Source organism: Bombina bombina, chromosome 6, assembly GCF_027579735.1.
Source record: "Bombina bombina isolate aBomBom1 chromosome 6, aBomBom1.pri, whole genome shotgun sequence".
Classification (NCBI taxonomy): domain Eukaryota; kingdom Metazoa; phylum Chordata; class Amphibia; order Anura; family Bombinatoridae; genus Bombina; species Bombina bombina.
In genome coordinates this window covers 889,451,113-889,468,123 of record NC_069504.1, presented here as the reverse complement: position 1 = coordinate 889,468,123, position 17,011 = coordinate 889,451,113, and the positions used below count along the sequence as shown (strand labels likewise).

The following is a 17,011-nucleotide window of genomic DNA, read 5'->3' as shown; positions in this document are numbered from 1 at the left end:
CAAAAGAGAGAGGAGAGAGCAAAAGAGGGGGAGAGAGAGAGCAAAAGAGGGGGGGGGAGATAGCAAAGGAGTGGTGAGAGATGTGGGAGAGAGAGAGCAAAAGTGAGAGGGGGGAGAGAGAACAAGAGAGAGAACAAAAGAGACAGGGAGAGAGAGAGAGCAAAAGAGGGGGGAGAAATAGCAAAACAGAGGAGGGGAGAGAGAGAGAGAAAAAGAAAGGGAGAGAGAGAGCAAAAGAGAGGGGGGGAGAGAGAACAAGAGAGAGAGGAGAGAGAGAGCAAAAGAGTGGGGAGAGAGAGCAAAAGAGAGAGGGAGAGAGAGAGCAAAAGAGAGGGGGGAGAGAGAGAGAGCAAAAGATAGGGGTGAGAGAGAGCAAAAGAGGGGGAGAGAGAGAGAGCGCAAAAGAGAGGGGGAGAGAGAGCAAAAGAGGGGGGGAGATAGCAAAGGAGTGGTGAGAGAGAGCAAAAGAGATGTGGGAGAGAGAGAGCAAAAGAGAGGGGGTAAGAGAGCACAAAAGAGAGAGGGGAAGAGAGCACGAAAGAGAGGGGGAGAGAGAGCAAAAGAGAGGGGGGAGAGAGCACAAAAGAGAGGGGGGAGAGAGCGCAAAAGAGAGGGGGGAGAGAGAGCGAAAGAGAAGGGGGAGTGAGAGAGCAAAAGAGAGGGGAGAGAGAGAGAACAAAAGAGTGGAGTCCAAAATGAATCTGACTTTTAATCCTCATTTATCTGACTTTGAACGAGAACTGAAAGAATCTGCAACTCTGCCGTACACCTTCAGTGACAGCAAGTAAGGATAATTCTATACAGAAAATCTTATAGGCTGTTAAATCCTTCTCATGATCCTTTCCTCCACAACAAAATCATTTTTACCAAACAAATATTTACTATTATCCTATAAAACCCACACAATGAGTTAAACACTTCTAACACAAGGTTACTTGTTCCAATTCTGCCTCTGATGGGAACAACTTTAATGGGTCTTCTCCTTTACACAAGTATTTTGTGTCTTCATATCATACTAATGAAGCACAACGGCTGTTTAAAGGACTTTTAAGTACAGTAGAGTTACATAACCAACAAGTACATAATAAAGATAATATCCTATAATATAAAAGGCTAAGTGTGTTTGTCCGAAGCTGTCATGCACAGAAGAGGCAGCGCGAGGACAAACACACCTGGACTTCTAGAGTCTACCTGATCTTCTGTAGTGTCCATACCAAAATGGTGGACGGGGCTGAGCGTGGTGGGGGTGGGTCCGGGCATGTCAGGGGGTCTGGCCGTGCATGAGTGGACATGGTCGCGCACAAGAGAGAGGGATATCATTACAAAGGTAGGAAATAGAGAGCAAAAGACAGGGGGAGAGAGAGAGCAAAAGAGAAGGGAGAGAGAGCAAAGGAGAGGGGAGAAATAGCAAAAGAAAAAGCAAGAGGGGAGAGAGAGAGAGAGAGAGCAAAAGAGGGGGGGGGAGAGAGCAAAAGAGAGGGGAGAGAGCAAAAGAGAGGGGGAGGAATAACAAAAGAGAGGGAGAGAGAGCAAAAGAGAGGGAGAGAGAGCAAAAGAGAGGGGGAGAGAGAGAGCAAAAGAGAGGGGGCAGAGAGAGCAAAAGAGAGGGGGCAGAGAGAGCAAAAGAGAGAGGGGGGAGAGAGAACAAGAGAGACGGGGGGGGAGAGAGCAAAAGAGAGGGAAGAGAGCAAAGGAGAGGGGAGAGAGAGAGCAAAGGAGAGGGGAGAGAGAGAGCAAAGGAGAGGGGAGAGAGAGAGCAAAGGAGAGGGGAGAGAGAGCGGAAAAGAGAGGGGAGAGAGAGAGCAAAAGAGAGGGGAGAAAGAGAGAGAGCAAAAGAGAGGGGAGAAAGAGAGAGAGCAAAAGAGAGAGGAGAGAGAGCAAAAGAGAGAGGAGAGAGAGCAAAAGAGAGAGGAGAGAGAGCAAAAGAGGGGGAGAGAGAGAGCAAAAGAGGGGCGGGAGATAGCAAAGGAGTGGTGAGAGATGTGGGAGAGAGAGAGCAAAAGTGAGAGGGGGGAGAGAGAACAAGAGAGAGAACAAAAGAGACAGGGAGAGAGAGAGAGAGCAAAAGAGGGGGGAGAAATAGCAAAACAGAGGAGGGGAGAGAGAGAGAAAAAGAAAGGGAGAGAGAGAGCAAAAGAGAGGGGGAAGAGAGAACAAGAGAGATAGGAGAGAGAGAGCAAAAGAGTGGGGAGAGAGAGCAAAAGAGCAGGGAGAGAGAGCAAAAGAGAGGGAGAGAGAGCAAAAGAGAGGGGGGAGAGAGAGAGAGCAAAAGATAGGGGTGAGAGAGAGCAAAAGGGGGAGGGGGGACAGAGAGCAAAAGAGGGGGAGAGAGAGAGCGCAAAAGAGAGGGGGAGATAGCAAAGGAGTGGTGAGAGAGAGCAAAAGAGATGTGGGAGAGAGAGAGCAAAAGAGAGGGGGTAAGAGAGCACAAAAGAGAGAGGGGAAGAGAGCGCGAAAGAGAGGGGGAGAGAGAGCAAAAGAGAGGGGGGAGAGAGCGCAAAAGAGAGGGGGGAGAGAGCGCAAAAGAGAGGGGGGAGAGAGCGCAAAAGAGAGGGGGGAGAGAGAGCGAAAGAGAAGGGGGAGTGAGAGAGCAAAAGAGAGGGGAGAGAGAGAGAACAAAAGAGAGGGGAGAGAGAACAAAAGAGAGAGGGGAGAGAGAGAGCAAAAGAGAGGGGGAGAGAGAACAAAAGATAGGGGGGAGAGAGCGCGCAAAAGAGAGAGGGGGGAGAGAGAGAGCGCAAAAGAGAAGGGGAGAGAGAGCAAAAGAGAGGTTGAGAGAGAGAGCGCAAAAGAGAGAGGGGGAGAGAGAGAGAGCAAAAGAGAGGGGGAGAGAGAGAGCAAAAGAGAAGGGGAGAGAGAGAGCAAAAGAGAAGGGGAGAGAGAGAGCAAAAGAGAAGGGGAGAGAGAGAGCAAAAGAGAAGGGGAGAGAGAGAGCAAAAGAGAAGGGGAGAGAGAGAGCAAAAGAGAAGGGGAGAGAGAGAGCAAAAGAGAAGGGGAGAGAGAGCAAAAGAGAGGTGGAGAGAGAGAGAGCAAAAGAGAGAGGGGGAGAGAGCAAAAGAGAGAGGGGGGAGAGAGAACAAGAGAGAGGGGGAAGAGAGAACAAGAGAGAGAGGGGAGAGAGCGCAAAAGAGAGGGGGAGAGAGCGCAAAAGAGAGGGGGGAGAGAGAGCAAAAGAGATGGGGAGAAAGAGAGCAAAAGAGAGGGGAGAGAGAGCAAAAGAGAGGGGAGAGAGCAAAAGAGAGGGGAGAGAGAGAGCAAAAGAGAGGGGAGAGAGAGAGCAAAAGAGAGGGGAGAGAGAGAGCAAAAGAGAGGGGAGAGAGAGAGCAAAAGAGAGGGGAGAGAGAGAGCAAAAGAGGTGGAGAGAGAGAGAGCAAAAGAGAAGGGCAGAGAGAGCAAAAGAGAGAAGGGGGAGAGAGAGAACAAGAGAGAGGGGGAAGAGAGAACAAGAGATAGAGGGGAGAGAGCGCAAAAGAGAGGGGGGAGAGAGCGCAAAAGAGAGGGGGGAGAGAGCGCAAAAGAGAGGGGGGAGAGAGAGCAAAAGAGAGGGGGGAGAGAGAGCAAAAGAGAGGGGGGAGAGAGAGCAAAAGAGAGGGGGGAGAGAGAGCAAAAGAGAGGGGGGAGAGAGAGCAAAAGAGAGGGGAGAGAGAGCAAAAGAGAGGGAGAGAGAGCAAAAGAGAAGGGCAGAGAGAGCAAAAGAGAAGGGGGAGAGAGAACAAGAGAGAGGGGGAAGAGAGAACAAGAGATAGAGGGGAGAGAGCGCAAAAGAGAGGGGGGAGAGAGAGCAAAAGAGAGGAGAGAGAGAGCAAAAGAGAGGAGAGAGAGAGCAAAAGAGAGGGGGGGAGAGAGAGCAAAAGAGAGGCGAGAGAGAGCAAAAGAGAGGGGAGAGAGAGCAAAAGAGTACAGTAGAGTTACATAACCAACAAGTACATAATAAAGATAATATCCTATAATATAAAAGGCTAAGTGTGTTTGTCCGAAGCTGTCATGCACAGAAGAGGCAGCGCGAGGACAAACACACCTGGACTTCTAGAGTCTACCTGATCTTCTGTAGTGTCCATATCAAAATGGTGGGCGGGGCTGAGCGTGGTGGGGGTGGGTCCGGGCATGTCAGGGGGTCTGGCCGTGCATGAGTGGACATGGTCGCGCACAAGAGAGAGGGATATCATTACAAAGGTAGGAAATAGAGAGCAAAAGACAGGGGGAGAGAGAGAGAGCAAAAGAGAAGGGAGAGAGAGCAAAGGAGAGGGGAGAAATAGCAAAAGAAAAAGCAAGAGGGGAGAGAGAGAGAGAGCAAAAGAGGGGGGAGAGAGAGCAAAAGAGAGGGGAGAGAGCAAAAGAGAGGGGGAGGAATAACAAAAGAGAGGGAGAGAGAGCAAAAGAGAGGGAGAGAGAGCAAAAGAGAGGGGGAGAGAGAGAGCAAAAGAGAGGGGGCAGAGAGAGCAAAAGAGAGGGGGCAGAGAGAGCAAAAGAGAGAGGGGGGAGAGAGAACAAGAGAGACGGGGGGAGAGAGAGCAAAAGAGAGGGGAGAGAGCAAAGGAGAGGGGAGAGAGAGCGCAAGAGAGGGGAGAGAGAGCGCAAAAGAGAGGGGAGAGAGAGAGCACAAGAGAGGGGGCGAGAGAGAGCACAAAAGAGGGGAGAAAGAGAGAGAGCAAAAGAGAGAGGAGAGAGAGCAAAAGAGAGAGGAGAGAGAGCAAAAGAGAGAGGAGAGAGAGCAAAAGAGGGGGAGAGAGAGAGCAAAAGAGGGGGGGGGAGATAGCAAAGGAGTGGTGAGAGATGTGGGAGAGAGAGAGCAAAAGTGAGAGGGGGGAGAGAGAACAAGAGAGAGAACAAAAGAGACAGGGAGAGAGAGAGAGAGCAAAAGAGGGGGGAGAAATAGCAAAACAGAGGAGGGGAGGGAGAGAGAAAAAGAAAGGGAGAGAGAGAGCAAAAGAGAGGGAAGAGAGGGGGGAGAGAGAACAAGAGAGAGAGGAGAGAGAGAGCAAAAGAGTGGGGAGAGAGAGCAAAAGAGCAGGGAGAGAGAGCAAAAGAGAGGGAGAGAGAGCAAAAGAGAGGGGGGGAGAGAGAGAGAGCAAAAGATAGGGGTGAGAGAGAGCAAAAGAGGGGGAGAGAGAGAGAGCGCAAAAGAGAGGGGGAGAGAGAGCAAAAGAGGGGGGGAGATAGCAAAGGAGTGGTGAGAGAGAGCAAAAGAGATGTGGGAGAGAGAGAGCAAAAGAGAGGGGGTAAGAGAGCACAAAAGAGAGAGGGGAAGAGAGCGTGAAAGAGAGGGGGAGAGAGAACAAAAGATAGGGGGGAGAGAGCGCGCAAAAGAGAGAGGGGGGAGAGAGAGAGCGCAAAAGAGAAGGGGAGAGAGAGCAAAAGAGAGGTTGAGAGAGAGAGCGCAAAAGAGAGAGGGGGAGAGAGAGAGAGCAAAAGAGAGGGGGAGAGAGAGAGCAAAAGAGAAGGGGAGAGAGAGAACAAAAGAGAAGGGGAGAGAGAGAGCAAAAGAGAAGGGGAGAGAGAGCAAAAGAGAGGTGGAGAGAGAGAGAGCAAAAGAGAGAGGGGGAGAGAGCAAAAGAGAGAGGGGGGAGAGAGAACAAGAGAGAGAGGGAAGAGAGAACAAGAGAGAGAGGGGAGAGAGCGCAAAAGAGAGGGGGAGAGAGCGCAAAAGAGAGGGGGGAGAGAGCGCAAAAGAGAGGGGGGAGAGAGAGCAAAAGAGATGGGGAGAAAGAGCAAAAGAGAGGGGAGAGAGAGCAAAAGAGAGGGGAGAGAGAGCAAAAGAGAGGGGAGAGAGAGAGCAAAAGAGAGGGGAGAGAGAGAGCAAAAGAGAGGGGAGAGAGAGAGCAAAAGAGGTGGAGAGAGAGAGAGCAAAAGAGGTGGAGAGAGAGAGAGCAAAAGAGAAGGGCAGAGAGAGCAAAAGAGAGAAGGGGAAGAGAGAACAAGAGATAGAGGGGAGAGAGCGCAAAAGAGAGGGGGGAGAGAGAGCAAAAGAGAGGAGAGAGAGCAAAAGAGAGGGGGGAGAGAGAGCAAAAGAGAGGCGAGAGAGAGCAAAAGAGGGGGAGAGAGAGAGCAAAAGAGGGGGGGGGATAGCAAAGGAGTGGTGAGAGATGTAAGAGAGAGGGGGGAGAGAGAACAAGAGAGAGAGCAAAAGAGACAGGGGGAGAAATAGCAAAAGAGAGGAGGGGAGAGAGAGAAAAAGAAAGGGGGGGATAGAGCAAAAGAGAGAGGGGGGAGAGAGAACAAGAGAGACAGGGGGAGAGAGAGCAAAAGAGAGGGAAGAGAGCAAAGGAGAGGGGAGAGAGAGAGCAAAGGAGAGGGGAGAGAGAGCGGAAAAGAGAGGGGAGAGAGAGCGGAAAAGAGAGGGGAGAGAGAGAGCAAAAGAGAGGGGAGAGAGAGAGCACAAGAGAGGGGAGAAAGAGAGAGAGCAAAAGAGAGAGGAGAGAGAGCAAAAGAGAGAGGAGAGAGAGCAAAAGAGAGAGGAGAGAGAGCAAAAGAGGGGGAGAGAGAGAGCAAAAGAGGGGGGGGAGATAGCAAAGGAGTGGTGAGAGATGTGGGAGAGAGAGAGCAAAAGTGAGAGGGGGGAGAGAGAACAAGAGAGAGAACAAAAGACAGGGAGAGAGAGAGAGAGCAAAAGAGGGGGGAGAAATAGCAAAACAGAGGAGGGGAGAGAGAGAGAAAAAGAAAGGGAGAGAGAGAGCAAAAGAGAGGGGGAAGAGAGAACAAGAGAGAGAGGAGAGAGAGAGAGCAAAAGAGTGGGGAGAGAGAGCAAAAGAGCAGGGAGAGAGAGCAAAAGAGAGGGGGGAGAGAGAGAGAGAGCAAAAGATAGGGGTGAGAGAGAGCAAAAGGGGAGGGGGGACAGAGAGCAAAAGAGGGGGAGAGAGAGAGAGCGCAAAAGAGAGGGGGAGATAGCAAAGGAGTGGTGAGAGAGAGCAAAAGAGATGTGGGAGAGAGAGAGCAAAAGAGAGGGGGTAAGAGAGCACAAAAGAGAGAGGGGAAGAGAGCGCGAAAGAGAGGGGGAGAGAGAGCAAAAGAGAGGGGGAGAGAGCGCAAAAGAGAGGGGGGAGAGAGCGCAAAAGAGAGGGGGGAGAGAGAGCGAAAGAGAAGGGGGAGTGAGAGAGCAAAAGAGAGGGGAGAGAGAGAGAACAAAAGAGAGGGGAGAGAGAACAAAAGAGAGAGGGGAGAGAGAGAGCAAAAGAGAGGGGGGAGAGGGAGAGCAAAAGAGAGGGGGAGAGAGAACAAAAGATAGGGGGGAGAGAGCGCGCAAAAGAGAGAGGGGGGAGAGAGAGAGCGCAAAAGAGAAGGGGAGAGAGAGCAAAAGAGAGGTTGAGAGAGAGAGCGCAAAAGAGAGAGGGGGAGAGAGAGAGAGCAAAAGAGAGGGGGAGAGAGAGAGCAAAAGAGAAGGGGAGAGAGAGAGCAAAAGAGAAGGGGAGAGAGAGAGCAAAAGAGAAGGGGAGAGAGAGAGCAAAAGAGAAGGTGAGAGAGAGAGCAAAAGAGAAGGGGAGAGAGAGCAAAAGAGAGGTGGAGAGAGAGAGAGCAAAAGAGAGAGGGGGAGAGAGCAAAAGAGAGAGGGGGGAGAGAGAACAAGAGAGAGGGGGAAGAGAGAACAAGAGAGAGAGGGGAGAGAGCGCAAAAGAGAGGGGGAGAGAGCGCAAAAGAGAGGGGGGAGAGAGAGCAAAAGAGATGGGGAGAAAGAGAGCAAAAGAGAGGGGAGAGAGAGCAAAAGAGAGGGGAGAGAGAGCAAAAGAGAGGGGAGAGAGAGAGAGCAAAAGAGAGGGGAGAGAGAGAGCAAAAGAGAGGGGAGAGAGAGAGCAAAAGAGAGGGGAGAGAGAGAGCAAAAGAGAGGGGAGAGAGAGAGCAAAAGAGAGGGGAGAGAGAGAGCAAAAGAGAGGGGAGAGAGAGAGCAAAAGAGGTGGAGAGAGAGAGAGCAAAAGAGAAGGGCAGAGAGAGCAAAAGAGAGAAGGGGGAGAGAGAGAACAAGAGAGAGGGGGAAGAGAGAACAAGAGATAGAGGGGAGAGAGCGCAAAAGAGAGGGGGGAGAGAGAGCAAAAGAGAGGGGGGAGAGAGAGCAAAAGAGAGGGGGGAGAGAGAGCAAAAGAGAGGGGGGAGAGAGAGCAAAAGAGAGGGGAGAGAGAGCAAAAGAGAGGGGAGAGAGAGCAAAAGAGAAGGGCAGAGAGAGCAAAAGAGAAGGGGGAGAGAGAACAAGAGAGAGGGGGAAGAGAGAACAAGAGATAGAGGGGAGAGAGCGCAAAAGAGAGGGGGGAGAGAGAGCAAAAGAGAGGAGAGAGAGAGCAAAAGAGAGGGGGGAGAGAGAGCAAAAGAGAGGGGGGAGAGAGAGCAAAAGAGAGGCGAGAGAGAGCAAAAGAGAGGGGAGAGAGAGCAAAAGAGTACAGTAGAGTTACATAACCAACAAGTACATAATAAAGATAATATCCTATAATATAAAAGGCTAAGTGTGTTTGTCCGAAGCTGTCATGCACAGAAGAGGCAGCGCGAGGACAAACACACCTGGACTTCTAGAGTCTACCTGATCTTCTGTAGTGTCCATATCAAAATGGTGGGCGGGGCTGAGCGTGGTGGGGGTGGGTCCGGGCATGTCAGGGGGTCTGGCCGTGCATGAGTGGACATGGTCGCGCACAAGAGAGAGGGATATCATTACAAAGGTAGGAAATAGAGAGCAAAAGACAGGGGGAGAGAGAGAGAGCAAAAGAGAAGGGAGAGAGAGCAAAGGAGAGGGGAGAAATAGCAAAAGAAAAAGCAAGAGGGGAGAGAGAGAGAGAGCAAAAGAGGGGGGAGAGAGAGCAAAAGAGAGGGGAGAGAGCAAAAGAGAGGGGGAGGAATAACAAAAGAGAGGGAGAGAGAGCAAAAGAGAGGGAGAGAGAGCAAAAGAGAGGGGGAGAGAGAGAGCAAAAGAGAGGGGGCAGAGAGAGCAAAAGAGAGGGGGCAGAGAGAGCAAAAGAGAGAGGGGGGAGAGAGAACAAGAGAGACGGGGGGAGAGAGAGCAAAAGAGAGGGGAGAGAGCAAAGGAGAGGGGAGAGAGAGCGCAAAAGAGAGGGGAGAGAGAGCACAAAAGAGAGGGGAGAGAGAGAGCACAAGAGAGGGGGCGAGAGAGAGCACAAAAGAGGGGAGAAGGAGAGAGAGCAAAAGAGAGAGGAGAGAGAGCAAAAGAGAGAGGAGAGAGAGCAAAAGAGGGGGAGAGAGAGAGCAAAAGGGGGGGGGAGATAGCAAAGGAGTGGTGAGAGATGTGGGAGAGAGAGAGCAAAAGTGAGAGGGGGGAGAGAGAACAAGAGAGAGAACAAAAGAGACAGGGAGAGAGAGAGAGAGAGAGAGCAAAAGAGGGGGGAGAAATAGCAAAACAGAGGAGGGGAGAGAGAGAGAAAAAGAAAGGGAGAGAGAGAGCAAAAGAGAGGGAAGAGAGGGGGGAGAGAGAACAAGAGAGAGAGGAGAGAGAGAGCAAAAGAGTGGGGAGAGAGAGCAAAAGAGCAGGGGAGAGAGAGCAAAAGAGAGGGGAGAGAGAGCAAAAGATAGGGGTGAGAGAGAGCAAAAGAGGGGGAGAGAGAGAGAGCGCAAAAGAGAGGGGGAGAGAGAGCAAAAGAGGGGGGGAGATAGCAAAGGAGTGGTGAGAGAGAGCAAAAGAGATGTGGGAGAGAGAGAGCAAAAGAGAGGGGGTAAGAGAGCACAAAAGAGAGAGGGGAAGAGAGCGTGAAAGAGAGGGGGAGAGAGAGCAAAAGAGAGGGGAGAGAGAGAGAGAACAAAAGAGAGGGGAGAGAGAACAAAAGAGAGAGGGGAGAGAGAGAGCAAAAGAGAGGGGGGAGAGGGAGAGCAAAAGAGAGGGGGAGAGAGAACAAAAGATAGGGGGGAGAGAGCGCGCAAAAGAGAGAGGGGGGAGAGAGAGAGCGCAAAAGAGAAGGGGAGAGAGAGCAAAAGAGAGGTTGAGAGAGAGAGCGCAAAAGAGAGAGGGGGAGAGAGAGAGAGCAAAAGAGAGGGGGAGAGAGAGAGCAAAAGAGAAGGGGAGAGAGAGAGCAAAAGAGAAGGGGAGAGAGAGAGCAAAAGAGAAGGGGAGAGAGAGCAAAAGAGAGGTGGAGAGAGAGAGAGCAAAAGAGAGAGGGGGAGAGAGCAAAAGAGAGAGGGGGGAGAGAGAACAAGAGAGAGGGGGAAGAGAGAACAAGAGAGAGAGGGGAGAGAGCGCAAAAGAGAGGGGCAGAGAGCACAAAAGAGAGGGGGGAGAGAGCGCAAAAGAGAGGGGGGAGAGAGAGCAAAAGAGATGGGGAGAAAGAGCAAAAGAGAGGGGAGAGAGAGCAAAAGAGAGGGGAGAGAGAGAGCAAAAGAGAGGGGAGAGAGAGAGCAAAAGAGAGGGGAGAGAGAGGGCAAAAGAGAGGGGAGAGAGAGAGCAAAAGAGAAGGGCAGAGAGAGCAAAAGAGAGAAGGGGAAGAGAGAACAAGAGATAGAGGGGAGAGAGCGCAAAAGAGAGGGGGGAGAGAGAGCAAAAGAGAGGAGAGAGAGCAAAAGAGAGGGGGGAGAGAGAGCAAAAGAGAGACGAGAGAGAGCAAAAGAGGGGGAGAGAGAGAGCAAAAGAGGGGGGGGATAGCAAAGGAGTGGTGAGAGATGTAAGAGAGAGGGGGGAGAGAGAACAAGAGAGAGAGCAAAAGAGACAGGGAGAGAAAGCAAAAGAGGGGGGAGAAATAGCAAAAGAGAGGAGGGGAGAGAGAGAGAAAAAGAAAGGGGGGGATAGAGCAAAAGAGAGGGGGGAGAGAGAGAGAGCAAAAGAGAGGGGGAAGAGAGAGAGCAAAAGAGAGGGGAAGAGAGAGAGAGAGAGAGAGCAAAAGAGAGGGGGAAGAGAGAGAGCAAAAGAGAGGGGAGAGAGAGCAAAAGAGAGGGGAGAGAGAGCAAAAGAGGGGGGAGAGAGAGAGCAAAAGAGGGGGGGATAGCAAAGGAGTGGTGAGAGATGTAAGAGAGAGGGGGGAGAGAGAACAAGAGAGAGAGCAAAAGAGGGGGGGAGAAATAGCAAAAGAGAGGAGGGGGGAGAGAGAGAAAAAGAAAGGGGGGGGGGAGAGAGCAAAAGAGAGGGGGGAGAGAGAGAGAGCAAAAGAGAGGGGGAAGAGAGAGAGCAAAAGAGAGAGGGGAGAGAGAGCAAAAGAGAGGGGGGAGAGAGAGCAAAAGAGAGAGGAGAGAGCAAAAGAGGGGGAGAGAGAGAGCAAAGGAGTGGTGAGAGATGTGGGAGAGAGAGCAAAAGAGAGGGGGAAGAGAGAGCAAAAGAGGGGGGAGATAGCAAAGGAGTGGTGAGAGATGTGGGAGAGAGAGAGCAAAAGAGAGAGGGGGGAGAGAGAACAAGAGAGAGAGCAAAAGAGACGGGGAGAGAGAGAGAGAGAGCAAAAGAGGGGGGAGAATTATCAAAAGAGAGGAGGGGAGAGAGAGAGAAAAAGAAAGGGGGGAGAGAGAGCAAAAGAGAGGGAAGAGAGCAAAAGAGAGGGGGGAGAGAACAAGAGAGAGAGGGGAGAGAGAGAGCAAAAGAGCAGGGGGAGAGAGCAAAAGAGAGGGGGGAGAGAGAGAGCAAAAGAGAGGGGGGGAGAGAGAGAGCAAAAGAGAGGGGGGAGAGAGAGCAAAAGGTGAAGGGGGAGAGAGAGCAAAAGAGGGGGGAGAGATAGCAAAAGAGAGGGGGGACAGAGAGCAAAAGAGGGGGAGAGAGAGCGCAAAAGAGAGGGGGAGAGAGAGCAAAAGAGGGGGGGAGATAGCAAAGGAGTAGTGAGAGAGAGCAAAAGAGATGTGGGAGAGAGAGCAAAAGAGAGGGGGTTTGAGAGCGCAAAAGAGAGAGGGGGGATCGAGAACAAGAGAGAGGGGGGATCGAGAACAAGAGAGATGGGGAGATAGAGCAAAATAGAGGGGGGGAGAGCGCAAAAGAGAAAGGGGAGTGAGAGAGCAAAAGAGAGGGGAGAGAGAGAGAGAACAAAAGAGAGAGGGGAGAGAGAGAGAACAAAAGAGAGAGGGGAGAGAGAGAGCAAAAGAGAGAGGGGAGAGAGAGAGCAAAAGAGAGGGGGGAGAAAGAGAGCAAAAGAGAAGGGGGAGAGAGAGAGAGCAAAAGAGAGGGGGGAGAGAGAGCGCAAAAGAGAGAGGGGGGAGAGAGAGCGCAAAAGAGAGAGGGGGAGAGAGAGAGAGCAAAAGAGAAGGAGAGAGAGAGAGCAAAAGAGAAGGGGAAAGAGAGAGAGCAAAAGAGAAGGGGAGAGAGAGAGAGCAAAAGAGAAGGGGAGAGAGAGAGCAAAAGAGAGGGGAGAGAGAGAGAGCAAAAGAGAAGGGGAGAGAGAGAGCAAAAGAGAGGGGAGAGAGAGAGAGCAAAAGAGTGGAGGGAGAGAGAGAGAGCAAAAGAGTGGAGGGAGAGAGAGAGAGAGCGAGGAAAAGGGAGGGGGGGAGAGAGAGCAAAAGGGAGGGGGGAGTGGAAGCAAAAGGGAGGGGAGAGAGAGAACAAAAGAGAGGAGGGGGAGAGAGTGCAAAAGAGAGAGGGGGGAGAGAGAGAGAGAGAGAGCAAAAGAGAGGGGGAGAGAGAGCAAAAGAGAAGGGGAGAGAGAGAGAGCAAAAGAGAAGGGGAGAGAGAGAGAGAGAGAGCAAAAGAGAAGGGGAGAGAGAGAGAGCAAAAGAGTGGAGAGAGAGAGAGCAAAAGGGAGGGGAGAGAGAGAGAGCAAAAGGGAGGGGGGAGAGAGAGCAAAAGGGAGGGGGGGAGCGAAAGCAAAAGGGAGGGGAGAGAGAGAACAAAAGAGAGGAGGGGGAGAGAGAGTGCAAAAGAGAGGAGGGGGAGAGAGAGAGCAAAAGAGAGGAGGGGAATAGAGAGTGCAAACGAGAGGGGGGACAGAGCAAAAGAGAGGGGTGAGAGAGAGAGCAAAAGAGAGGGGGAAGAGAGCAAAAGAGTGGGGGGAGAGAGAGAGCAAAAGAGCGGGGTGAGAGAGTGAGCAAAAGAGAGGGAGAGACAGCAAAAGAGTGGGGAGAGAGAGAGCAAAAGAGAGAGGGGAGAGAGAGCAAGGGTGGGATCGCTGTACTGCAAAAAACGGCCCGTGTACACAGGCTTTAGGACTAGTTAGTTAATAAATTGCAATAGCACGTACTCACCATTTTAAATGAGCAGTATTTTTTTCTAACAAGTTTCAACTTTTCCTTCTATTTCCATGCCCCCTTGTATCATGTGACATATATCAGCCAATCACAGTATACACTGTTAACATTTGCACATGCTCAGTAGGAGTAGGAAGTGTGAAAAAGGCTGTGCACAGTTTGACAATGGAAGTAAATGGGAAAGCCTCCTGCATGCTCTATCTGAACCATGACACTTTAGTGTCCTATTAAAAGGTCTGCCATCATTACTTCTTGAACATAATACCTGGTGCCCAGTAAATGTCTTCTATTGAGTAGGTAGTGTAGACCAGCTGAGCATAAACCAGCATTGCATCATGTCATTTATAATTGGCTGCCTTGGCAGAACTGAAGTCAAATTTGAGGAACTATATATATATATATATATATATATATATATATATATATATATATATATATATATATATATATATATATATATATATATATATATATAATGATAGTTGTGGGATAAGCACTCTCACCTCCTCCTCAGTAAACGGCCAGGGTGACAGGAACAGTGGTTATTTATAGTATAAAGTAGATCCGCCCTCACTGGACTTTGAAAAAAATTGTGGTTTATTGTTGTGACGTTTCAGAGATCAAACCGTCCCCTTCACAGTGGCGTCACTAGGGAGGTGCGGGGGGTGGGAGCCGCACCAGGGTGACACCCTCCAGGGGGTGACACCACCAAAAAAAAAATTTTATTTTTATTTTTTTAAATTTTTTTATTGAAATTCAAAGAAATACAATGTAGAGATGCATAGATATTTTTTATTAGAGGGGCCAGCATTTGTGAACATTAGTGGGACTGGGTAAGTTGTAGACACTTCATTTTTTTTGCCCCTTGAGCCAGCGCTGCAATTTCCACAAATAGTTTTCCCGGCTGCTTTTGCTTGTTTGTACTTTGCTCCTCCCCTGCCCAATTTCACTATGAATGTTGTGGGCATGCCGTGGGGCTTGCAAAGTTGCGCTGCTAGCCTAAACCTGCCTGCCTATCTGTGCTCACTTCTCAGTGACGTGTGGAGCAGTGGAGTCACTCACTGCTGTGCTGTCTCTCTAAACGGGAACTGGGAAATCATGAGGGGGATGCCTGGCACCTGACCGAGTGTTTTTGTGTGTGTCTGAGTGTTTGTGTGTGTGTCTAAGTGTTTGTGTGTGTGCCTGAGTGTTTTTGTGTGTGTGTGTCTGTTTGTGTGTGTGCCTGAGTGTTTTTGTGTGTGTGTGTGTCTGTGTGTGTGCCCGAGTGTTTTTGTGTGTGTGTGTGTGCCTGAGTGTTTTTGTGTGTGTGTGTGTGTGTGTGTGCCTGAGTGTTTTTGTGTGTGCCTGAGTATGTTTCTAAGTGTGTCTGAGTGTATCGGAGTGTTTGTATGTGTGTGTGCTTGTGTTTTTTTGTTTGTGTGTGTCTGCTTTCTGTGGGGAGGGGGGTGACACCATAAGTTACCGCACCGGGTGACACCAACCCTAGTGACGCCACTGCCCCTTCATCAGACCTTCGTCTGATGAAGGGGACGGTTTGATCTCTAAAACGTCACAACAATAAACCACGTTTTGTTTTTTTCAAAGTCCAGTGAGTGCGCATCTACTTTATACTATATATATATATATAAATATATATACTGTATATATGTGTATATATATATATATATATATATATATATATATATATATATCCAGAAAGGACAGCACAATCTTACCATTTGTATGCCACGGTGCTGCAGGGTATATCCAACACAGTCCACAAGCACAGGCACTCAATGGTCTTGAATAAAAAAAAATCCAGTTTTTAGGTCTGCTTGTTAGACTGCTGTATGTTGACATTTGACAAAGGCGCAGCAATGTGCCGAAACGTTATGTTATTTTAATCTTGATTTAATAAACTGGAATTTTTTTATTCAAGACCATTGAGTGCCTGTGCTTGTGGACTGTGATATATATATATATATATATATATATCTCCGTGATGGCCAAATAACATTGGGGGGTTGCAGATACATTTTTTTTTAGTAGCCTTTAGGGCCACAAATATCTAAGAAGCCTAAAGGGAAGTGTATAAACTTATGGTTATTAAGAACACAAAAATATATTTCCTTGGTTGCGCACTCACCAGAAGTATACATAAAATTGCTTACCTGTAGGGAGTTACTAGCCTCAATGTTAAATGAAGAAAAAAAGCTAATGTCTCACTATTCCTAGTGTGAATTTCTAGCCATGACATGAGTTATTTAAAGAAGTGGTCTACCGGTGCTGACAAATAGCATGCAGCCTAAAACATTAACTTAAACCTATGGAAAATGTAACTTCTCCAAGATGGCACACGGCATATACCTCACCAATACTTCAAGCATAACACTATTTACTTTTAAGTAGAAAGAAAGTGATTTTAAATATACTTCTTTGTTGTTTTTTACATCCTTTGTGACAAAACATAGATTCATAGACTGGATCACTCTATTGCTGTAACCTCACAGCCCTGCGTAGTTCAGTTTAAGTCCTTCATCCTCTGCATTAGTAGTTTATTTGGCTCATGTCCTGATAGTAATAACATTGTATATCCCGTCTTTGTATGCTGTGTTTACGGTGCTGCAGAATCTGTTGGCGCTCTAGAAATAACTGATAATAATTTATGTCTTTTAAACTGTAATGTTAATGAACAGTATATCGTATTCCTCCGCGGCTTGACTCTCTGGCAAATTGGGCTTATATATAGCAAGTTACAGGTATACATGAAGCCAAACTACTTAACACCATGCAGTAAAGGGTGTGTCGGATTGTACTACATAAATAAAGGGACATCTCACAGGCCTGTATGCTCACCTTGGTTTATTAAAGCTAAACATATGTAAAAATAATTTAAAGGTATAGATCTCCTGGTACCATAGTACTAAAGGGTCTATTAATTTTGTTTCTATCACATTCTTTCTCTCTTAGGAAGTCATCACTCCTACGTGCCTCAACTGCCACTGCAAAAATATTTTATGATCCCGACCCAGCTGATGATTTTGATGATGAGGATCCAGATGAGGACCTTGATGTGTGATTAAATGCATTAAATTCAGAAACTGTTTGAGTATGTCACCTCCCTCTGATTCTCTACAAAGTTATTTTGTCCACAAACATTCTTCATCTGATCAGCTCAGTCGATGAGTCACATAGGAATCCTAAAAAATAGCAGGATTATCAATGCATCTCTCACTTGGTATAGGTTATCTTAGCGCTGGTGATTTCACTGTTTTTTATATTGCACTTCTAAAAGTATTTAATTGCTGTGTCCATGAATAAATGATTTGTCTATACCACTCATTTTTGTACAGGGTATTTATTTAAATAAGATACACTCTTATAAAGATAATTTATGGGAGTAGTGGATAACATGTTATCAGTACCTTTATCTAGTTAATAAACCCCTTAACGACTAGAGCTGTACCCTGTGCCTTTTTCTGCTGCAATCACCACTGTGGGGTAGTACAGAAATAGACTTGCAGAGAAACCGATGAAGAGAGAGACACTCTGTGTCTCTCTCTGCATCGGGTAGCAGTGGTGCTGATCTTTGATGTTGTGGGAGGGTTAGGAGGGAGGCGGGTGGGGGTCCCATTACTGGAGGGGGAGGGAAGAGCGGGAACGCGTGGGAATGTAACACTGCAGAAAAAAGCAATAGTAAAAACAGTGGGGAGGGAGAGGGAGGTCCTAGAGGGGAGGGGAGGGGAGGAATAGAGGGTATGTGAAAAGATCACCTAGAGGGGAGAGGGGTAATTGCACTACCGAAAAATTAGTTTGATTGTTTTTTTAATGTAAAAAAAGAGATACATGTCAGCTGCCAGTACCTAAGATTGTGTAAACTAGGTAGAGGGGGGAGGCCGGTTAGTGAGCTTTTTGGGAGGGATCAGGGAGGTGGGAAGCTAAGGGGTTAATCCTACACTGT

The 17,011-nt window shown here is 49.0% G+C and overlaps 1 long non-coding RNA gene across 1 annotated transcript; it reads left to right on the top strand.

Annotated features, from left to right (window-relative positions):
* The first annotated feature begins 683 nt into the window (after positions 1–683).
* Positions 684–16,390, top strand: LOC128663879 (uncharacterized). The gene is made up of 2 exons (XR_008402907.1): positions 684–784; positions 16,021–16,390. It is a non-coding gene; the product is annotated as an uncharacterized LOC128663879 (long non-coding RNA).
* Positions 16,391–17,011: the final 621 nt, after the last annotated feature.